Here is an 8,733-nt window from a genome sequence, read left to right as displayed (position 1 = left end):
TTTCAAAACGGGCTCCTGGGAAGATGGGCCCCAGGTTTGTTGGTGCAGGCAGTTGTTTGGGAAGGGGTGGGAGGGTCCCCGGGTGCTCAGCAGAGCAGGGACCCATCGGCAGCTCCCGCAGCGCCAGGCCACCATGTCCCCATCCCCAAGCTGCCCCAGTCACCCCAACACAGCTCTACCTGTTGTTTGGGAGAGCTTGTTTTGTTCCTCAGCACTTTTTTCTGCAATGTGCCCAATGTCAGGTGGAAAACTTCACCCTGCCTGACCCCAGCAGCTCTTGCACCACCAAGTGATGTGCTGAGCACCCAAAGTCTAGGGCTGAAAAGGGCTGGGGTGCCCAAAGCTGGAGGTAGGATGCAGCGGGCTGAGCCGGTTGGGAACAGCTCCTGCATGCCCCGGAGGGTGCCAGTGCCTGGCCCTGAGCACCAAGGAACATCATCATCATCATCATCATCAATTATGTTCCTCTGGTCTGTAAGCAAAGAAAAGCCAAGAGGTGTGGCAGCATTTACCTGCACTCCTGAGTTGAGCTGCTGGATGCGGTGGGTGATCTCTGACAGCTTTAGTTTGGGAGAGGTAGTGGTCAGCGGCTTGGAGGAGATGAGCTGGAGCAGGGAGAGGAGAGCGAGAGCAGCCTTCAGTGAGGGGAGCATCCTGTCGCTGCCGTCGAGCGCTTCCCGTGCCGGCTGGGCGGGCTGGCCAGGGCCTCTCTGCTGGCTGCTTGGCAGAGCACCATTTTTATAGTGCGAAGAAGGACCGGCATCTCCATTGACTACCAAATATAGGTGTCTTCCTGTGCTGATCAGGCGAGACAGTGGGAAGGGCCATTCGCCCCAAAGAAGGGCATTATGTAATGACGGCGAAGACTTTTTGCCCTTAACCAACATTATCTGTTATTCAGCTACCATGCAGATTTTAATCACCTAATTGATAGATGAAGAGATACCGGGATGAGAAGTTGAGAATTTCTCTTTGATGTTTGAGGATCTATTTACTATCGAGGGTGTTTGTCACACGCTGCACGTGGAAAACCATGAATGTGTGCACGACTTAACCGAGTGCGTTGCAAGGCTCAAGTAGAGTCAAGCCATGATCTTATGTGCAGAGAAATATCTCCTGAAGCTTTGCTTGTCTCCATGATGGAGAAGAGAGTTACGAGGAGGGATCGGCTCTGGGATGCGCGTGGCTGGATCCCTGCCAGGCTCCTGCCCTGGGTGTTGATGTCTCACGTGGGACTATGTGACCCCAGAAGTATCTGGTTGAGTTTGGAGGCATCTCCCGCTGGGAGCCAGCCCAGCCTTGCCGTGCAGGTGGGTCTGTGCGCTGTGCGCTGCGGCTGCAGCTCGGGGATCGGCGTCACCCTCGGGTTAGAAATCCAGGAGCCAAAGCCACACGAAAGCAGATATTTGCTTTGGCACCTCTGCCACCCGCGCAGGGCCCTGTGGCCAGCTCAGAGCCCACCCACCCCAGGGTCACTACCATCACGGCTGTAGGTGCAAGCACCCAGTGCCTGGCGCTGCTTTCCAGGGCACCCCGGCGGATGTGTGTGGGGATCTCTCCTCCCGCGTGGTCCCTTCTCCTTGGCGGTGGCCCTGGGGACATGCTGGGACCGCGGTGCCCTGTGGTGCAGCTTGGCCATTGCCGGTGGAGAAGGGCGTCACGGGTGGTGGCGGCGCTTTGGAGAAGGAGATAGCGTGTGGCTGTTGTCAGGGAGGAACAGCTGAACCGTGTGTCAGAAAATATTCACATCGTTTGGCCATAATGGCAGCAGCCATGGCAAGCTCCATTAGCCAAAGTCAGATTTGAAAGAAAAGAAAACCTCAAAACTTTTATCAAGATGTTAAACATCTGCAAAGACAAAAAAAAAAAAATGCTCTTGCATGTAAAGGAAGAAGTAGCTGAGTGGGTTTTCTGGCGTGTGGGTGTTCAGGTTTTAACGAGGGCTTGCTCAGCTCTGCAGCACGTATCCCATCCTGCGCAGATGGCTCCTGCAGCGCCGGCTTGGCACGGCGCCTTTCAGCTCCGCGCGGTGCTGTGCTTGTGGGCCACGCTTCCCACGCCATCCCATGCCATTGCATGTTCTCCCACACCATCCCACGCTGCCCCACACCATCCTACCTTGTCCCACACCATCCCATGCCACCCCCCACTGTCCCGTGCCATCCCACACCATCCCATTCCATCCCAGACCATCCCAGAGGACACCAGAAACCCAGCAGCAGCTCAGGGATTCAAACCACCACATCCCTGAGCAGAAGAGCAGACACGGACCCGCAATTATTTCCCACCATGGCTGAACTGTGTTTATTAGGGGGAATTTTGTAGGGGAAAAAAGCTGACTGGCCAAAATGGCTCATTTCTTCCCCAAATTCTTAAATGCCTTTTTCCATGCGCTGCTGCAAGTGCAGGTGAAGTGGCTCAGCACCGGCTCTGCTCATGCCAACACCCAACGCCATCAGACAGTGCTGTGTGTAAATAGTTGTAAACTGTTAAATTCTTCTAGAAAACATACAAACATTTAACTTTAAATATTTTTTTTTTTTTAAACTTTCAGGAAAGTCAAGGTGTTGCATAGCCCGAGGAATTTCACATTTCAGCCAAACCCCTTCCCATTTCTTTTTGTACTGGCAGCCCGGGACATCACAATGACAGGACCAGGCTGCAGCACACCTGTTCCACTGCTTAAATTAGCCTGAAAAAACGGGTTTTCCTGGGAAAAAAGATGGTGACGATTCCTAATCATTGAATTTCCCGCAAAATCGAGAGGCTGGGTCAGAGTTTGGAGGTTTCCCCTCGCTGGCACTGGGAGGAAGGTGTAGGAGCTGGCGTGGGCCAGGGCAGCACGGCGCAGTGTGCATCCGTCCGTCTGTCCCAGAGCTGGTGTCTCTGGGGCTCCTGAGCCAAGTTTCCGGAGCGGGATGACCCCCGGGGGGGTCCCGGGGCCACAGGAGGCTGTGGGGGGGTGTGGGGGGTTGCGAACCCCCCCCATCTGCAAACGCCGCACGGAGAGCGTGTGTCACCTCCCCCAAAGGCAGATAAAAATCATTCCCTCAATGAACTATTGATACGGTAACACAAACCTGATGATGGGAAAGGCTGACACGTATCAATTCGGCTCGTGTGGGTGGAAGATGATAGTGGAGCCCTGTTCTGAGAAACTGGGGGGCTCAGGGGAGAGGCGGCATGGGAGAGGGGCTCGCAGCCCTTCGGGAGCGTCACTGACCTGAGGGGAACCGAAATTGCTCCGTCAGAGCATCTTCGGCTGCACTCAGCGCTAAACCCTGTGGGGATTGTGAAATAATAAGGGAAATTTCTGCCTGTGCATCACCCAGCACCCCTGAGCATCTTCGTGGCCTCCTCTGGCCCTGCTCGAGCAGGTCTGTGTCCTTCTGATGTTGGTGCCCCCAGAGCTGGACCCAGCACTGCAGGGGGGTCTCACAGAGCGGAGCAGATGGGGAGAATCCCCCCCTCACCCTGCTGCCCACACTGCTCTGGGTGCAGCCCAGCACACGGGTGGCTTTCTGGGCTGCCAGCGCATGTTGCTGGCTCACAGGCAGTTTTTCATCCTCCAACACCCCCAAGTCCTTCTTCCTGGGGCTGCTCTCCAGCCACTCCTCACCCAGCCTGGATTTGTGCTGGGGATTGCCCCGACCCATGGGCAGGACCTTGCACTTGGCCTTGTTGAACTCCATCAGGTTTGCCCGTCCCACATCTCCAGCCTGTCCAGGCCCCTCAGGATGGCACATCCCTTCCCTCAGCGTGTCACCACACCACACAGCTCGGTGTCGCCAATGAAATTGCCGAAGGTGCCTCAATCCCACTGTCCATGTTTCCCCATCAGTCTCCTCTTGCCCCCACATAGAGGAGAGGCCGGGGCGGGGGGGGAAGGCGCACGCTGCGCTGGTGCTAGTTGGGCCTTTCCACAGCTGCATCTCTAGATGATGACACCAGAAAATAGAGGAACCATCTGGAGAGGCCCTCAGTGCAACCAAACCCAGACTTTTTCCTTTGTTCCATGTCCAAAGCCATGGCTTTTTTCTTTTTTTTTTTTTTTTTTCTTTTTTTCCAGCAGTAACGCCAAGGTTGGTTGCCCACAATTTCAGACACAAACGAAGAGCGGTGGGGTGGGCTGGAGCTGTGGCCACCAGTGGCACGGGATGGCATCGGTGGGCACGGATGGAATCAGTGGAAAGAAACAGGTACGGCCGACGGGTAAATCGGATTTACAGGGGCTACAGCACCCTGCAGCAGCAGCCCCTTCCTGCTCCTGGCTCTGTAGGAAATGCAGGAACTACAGTCCATAATTTTAGATGGGCTGAATTTGTGCCTTTCCAGTCGAACAGGCAGAAGCCTTGTCTCGGTACCGGGCCGTCGCAGCGGCAGGCAGGAGGAGCAGGAGGTTTCCCACCCAGCTGCGTTCAGGACGGGGCGAGGGGCCAGGGAAGGCTCCGGCTTCTGGCAGGCGATTCCCAGTGCCTGGCCGCCTGCCCTCCTCCCATGCTTCGCCTCTCCCTGGCTGCCTCAGCGATGGGAAGAAGCCTCCCCACCTCTGCCTCCACAGAATCAGAATCCCAGGATCATCCAGGTTGGAAAAGCCCTTGAAGATCCTCCAGTCCAACCATGAACCTCACACTGACCGTTCCCAACTCCACCAGATCCCTCAGCGCTGGGTCAACCCGACTCTTCAACCCCTCCAGGGATGGGGACTCCCCCCCTGCCCTGGGCAGCCCATTCCAACGCCCAACAACCCCTTCTGTAAAGAAAGCCTTCCTTAGAGCCAGTCTGACCCTGCCCTGGCGCAGCTTGAGGCCATTCCCTCTCGTCCTGGCGCTTGTTCCTTGGTTCAGGAGACTCATCCCCAGCTCTCTGCACCCTCCTTTCAGGGAGTTGTAGAGGGCCATGAGGTCTCCCCTCAGCCTCCTCTTCTCCAGACTAAACCCCCCCAGTTCCCTCAGCCGCTCCCCATCAGACCTGTGCTCCAGACCCTGCACCAGCTCCGTTGCCCTTCTCTGGACACGCTCGAGTCATTCAATGGCCTTTTTGGAGTGAGGGGCCCAAAACTGAACCCACTCATCGAGGTGCGGCCTCACCAGTGCTGAGCACAGGGGTAAGATCCCTTCCATGTCCCTGCTGGCCACGCTAGTGCTGATACAAGCCAGGATGCCATTGGCCTTCTCGACCACCTGGGCACACTGGTGGCTCCTGTTCAGCCGGCTGGCAACCAACCCCCCGAGGTCCCTCTCTGCCTCCACACCCTGTGGCAGTCCCAGCTGCGCCAAGGCTCAGGTTTGGTGGCGGGACAGGACGGGGTCATTAAGAAACAATGTCAGAACTCATAAGGTCCAGCAGATGCTTTAATTGAGGGGATATAAACAACTTCAGGTCTCTCCTATCCTTTTTGAGGGCCTGATTTTGGATGACTCCACTAACCATCTTCTTTCCAATACTATTCCAGCTTTGCCTTTTATAAAATCCTCTTTGAGAAGCCACAACATTTTTTCCAGGCCGTTTGCTGGTGTGTGCTGTTCCTTACTTGCAGAAGATGGTGAACTTAAATAAAACATTTTATAACATGAAAAAAACCCCGAAATGTGGGTCACCGTGTAATGTCTAGCATCAGCACATGTAGTATCTCTTGAATCAGTGGTTGAGTTTACAAACTGTGTTTCAGACCCTGTGCTGGAGCCAACCTGCTTCCTTCAGCCCCTGCAGCTGGAGGCAAAGGTGCGCTACAGCTACAGCAATTTATTTTTTCTGCATAAATCAAATTAGACGGAATAGGATGAAGCTAGATGAAGGAGGATTTGCAAATTGCATCACATTTCCCAAAGGTGTAATCTTGCAGTAAGTAGAGAGTAAGTGCTGGCTCCTGGCAGCTTGCCCTGGGGGGGCAGTAAACAAACCGTCATACTGAAATAGATTAGAAATGATATTTAGTGTGACATTTAAATGTTAACAAAGATACATGGCAACATTAAATGATTAAGCTTTTGAAAGCATCTTCTATATTTATTGCTTTGGTTTGTGGTGTTTATTTGTAGATAATCATGTGTTTGTTTTTTTTTAATTTTTAGGGCAGGCAAAAGCTTTTTTACCTGAAACGTGGTGAGCAGGAGGAAAACTGGACCTCCCCAGTTGGAAACTTTATGGAAAAGCTGCTCCTGGGAGTAGCAAGTTACATGTTCTTGGAGTCACTTTTTTACTTCAGGCAGGTCAGAAAGAAGTTTTGGTTGCAAAGAAAAAAAAAATAAATTCATCTTCTCTGAGGTTTTAAACACCCAAAGTACTTTGGGCAGAGCTTCTGTCTTTGCAGCGGCCTCTACGCAGGCAGCACAGTGTTGGGCTGCGTAAGTGACAGCGAAGGAAGCGTCAGAACGCCCAAGTACTGGTTTTCAGCTGCTAATATAAGTTCAGTGATGTGTTTAAGGCCACTTTTTTTTTTTTTTTTCTAGTGAAAGTAGTTGCCACCTTGCTTACTAAGTGCAGATAAACTGAAAATAAGTTACGCTGCTGAAGAAATAATTGATGTGGCACAAAGGTGGGAGGAAAGTCATCGGCGCATGCCTGAACCCTCCATCAATTGCTGGTTCCTGGCTCCGAGTGTTCGCCAGGGCTGAGGCTGCCATCAGCCCCAGATCCCTCGTGAGGGATTTTTACCCATCCAACCCTTCCAGGCTGACCTGCCCCCATCTGCCTGTTCGGGCATGGGAGGCTCTCAGAGGGGTGCTGGGTGCCTGCTGGGCTGCAAAATCACCGTCCCAGGCAACTGCCCCAATCTTGGCTCCTGAGCTCACTGCAATCCCACGCACTGATAGTTCTAGGAAAGCCATTAAAATTATTCTTAGTTGTCATTTTTGGCTCTTAAATCACAGCATATCCGAGGGAGTGTCTGCCTGTGGCTCTGCCTTCCTTGAGGCGTGTGTGTGCATCGCTGCGTGGAGGACGGGCGCTCTCCGTGCTGGAAATCAGCCTCAGCTCCAACCAAAAGGGCAAGTGGAGAGTTTCTGGACCAGTTTGTCACCTGCCCAATGAGTTACCGCAGTAAATCTGTGCCCAATTTGCTTTAAAATGTCTCTGCTTGGTGCTGTACCATGGCTGGTGTTGAACTTTGTGTAGCATCACGCAAGGGTGAAGCCCCTTCCCCTCGTTATCCTGCTCCTCTCGGGCATGGCTGGAGAGGAGGCCAAGCCGGGACCACCAGCAGCTGCTGCACAGTGGCCCTGTTGCCTGCGGGGTGAGGCAGGAAGCCAGAGCGGAGCAGGGATGCCCTTGACGCGGCGTCGGGGGCGGCTGACTGTGCCCAGTGACAGCAGCCCCATTTCCTGTGGGTGCACAGGAGAGGCGGGGGCCCCTTTCTGTCCTCGCTTGCCCCAAGGTGCCCACGAGCAGCAGCGGATCATGAAAGTGTTTAAAGTTTCTCCTCCACCCGACTCAGACGAGCACATTTTTTTGTTTCCTGGTCTGTATCAAAGCCATGGGGCTGGTGGAGTCTCTTTCCACGCTGTCAGCTATAGAGGAGCCTATGGATTATTCAAACGAAAGGTGTGGAAAAAAATAATGATGTGAATTATTTTTTGTCATTTTAATACTGACACTTGATACAGGAAAGGTTAGTTTCTCACCACCCCATTTTCTGTATGTCCAAGTTCTGGCAAAAAGTTTAACCCCCAAAGTGTGTGTGTGACAGTAAACTTTGCAGCTGGGGAACAGAGAAGGGCTGATTTAGGCAAAATGTGTCTGAACTACTTTATGGAGGAATTGCAAACCATGGTTTTAAAACCCCACAGAATTCACAAAGGTTGGGGAGTTGCTTCTGAAGATAATGTAATTCTTCACGAGCTGGGATGTATGTGTCATGCTAAAATAAACAGTACAGGAAAATTTGAAAATTCAAAGCCATTTTTTTTTTTTCTGTTGATTATATCTTTAAGAAAATTCCCCTTCAGGAAGTAGTACTAGAGTCAGTGAAGCTTACTTAAAACTGCAAACGTAATGCATGTTAGTAGCATTTTCCTCTGCCTTCTCTTCCCCCTCCCTCCCCAGTTCGGCGTTGCTTTTTCAGGGGATTGGTGAAAGAGCGTAATTGCTAGGAAGTCCCATTCATTTCCTTATCTCTGAGTGGTTTCCCGATGACTGGGGCCACCCTGACTCTAGTGACTTGCAGTTTCAGAAAATTCAGGTGGAAATAATCCTTAGTTCAAGTGCTCACTTTCTGTCATTACCCTTTAAGGCACCTACCGCCAAGCCGCTTCACGCTCCGCTCACGTAGAAGGCTGAAGAACATGAGTTGAGATGAAGAATCAGACCCAGGGGTGTTGGCTTTTGTCTTTTTTGGTGCAGACGTCCAGCCCTGTTACCAGGTGGTGTCGGCGGGGTCCAGTTTAACGTGAGGGGCTCAGCAGAGCCAGGAAGGAGCCACAACAAAGCCTCAGTGGGCAAGCAGGGCCCTGCGTCACCGTGCCCGTGGGCAAAGGCCTAGGGCTGGGTCCCGGGGCCGCCTCTGTCCGTGGTGCTTAACCAGCCCCGGCCCTGCCTGCGCCTGCCAGGTTTGCCCGCACTCCTGCCCCCGTCCTCGAGCGCTTCCTCCCTGGGAAATCCATGAAACAGGGCTTCCTGCATCCTGAAGAGTGAGGAAGGCAGCGTGTAACATTCCAGGCTCATTTCCGTATTTGCCAAAGACAAACGTCCCGACATTACAAACATTGAACTTTTTGTGGTGGTTTAAAGATTCTT

Source organism: Strix uralensis, chromosome 14, assembly GCF_047716275.1.
Source record: "Strix uralensis isolate ZFMK-TIS-50842 chromosome 14, bStrUra1, whole genome shotgun sequence".
NCBI classification, from domain to species: Eukaryota; Metazoa; Chordata; class Aves; order Strigiformes; family Strigidae; genus Strix; species Strix uralensis.
This window is presented reverse-complemented; position numbering follows the sequence as displayed.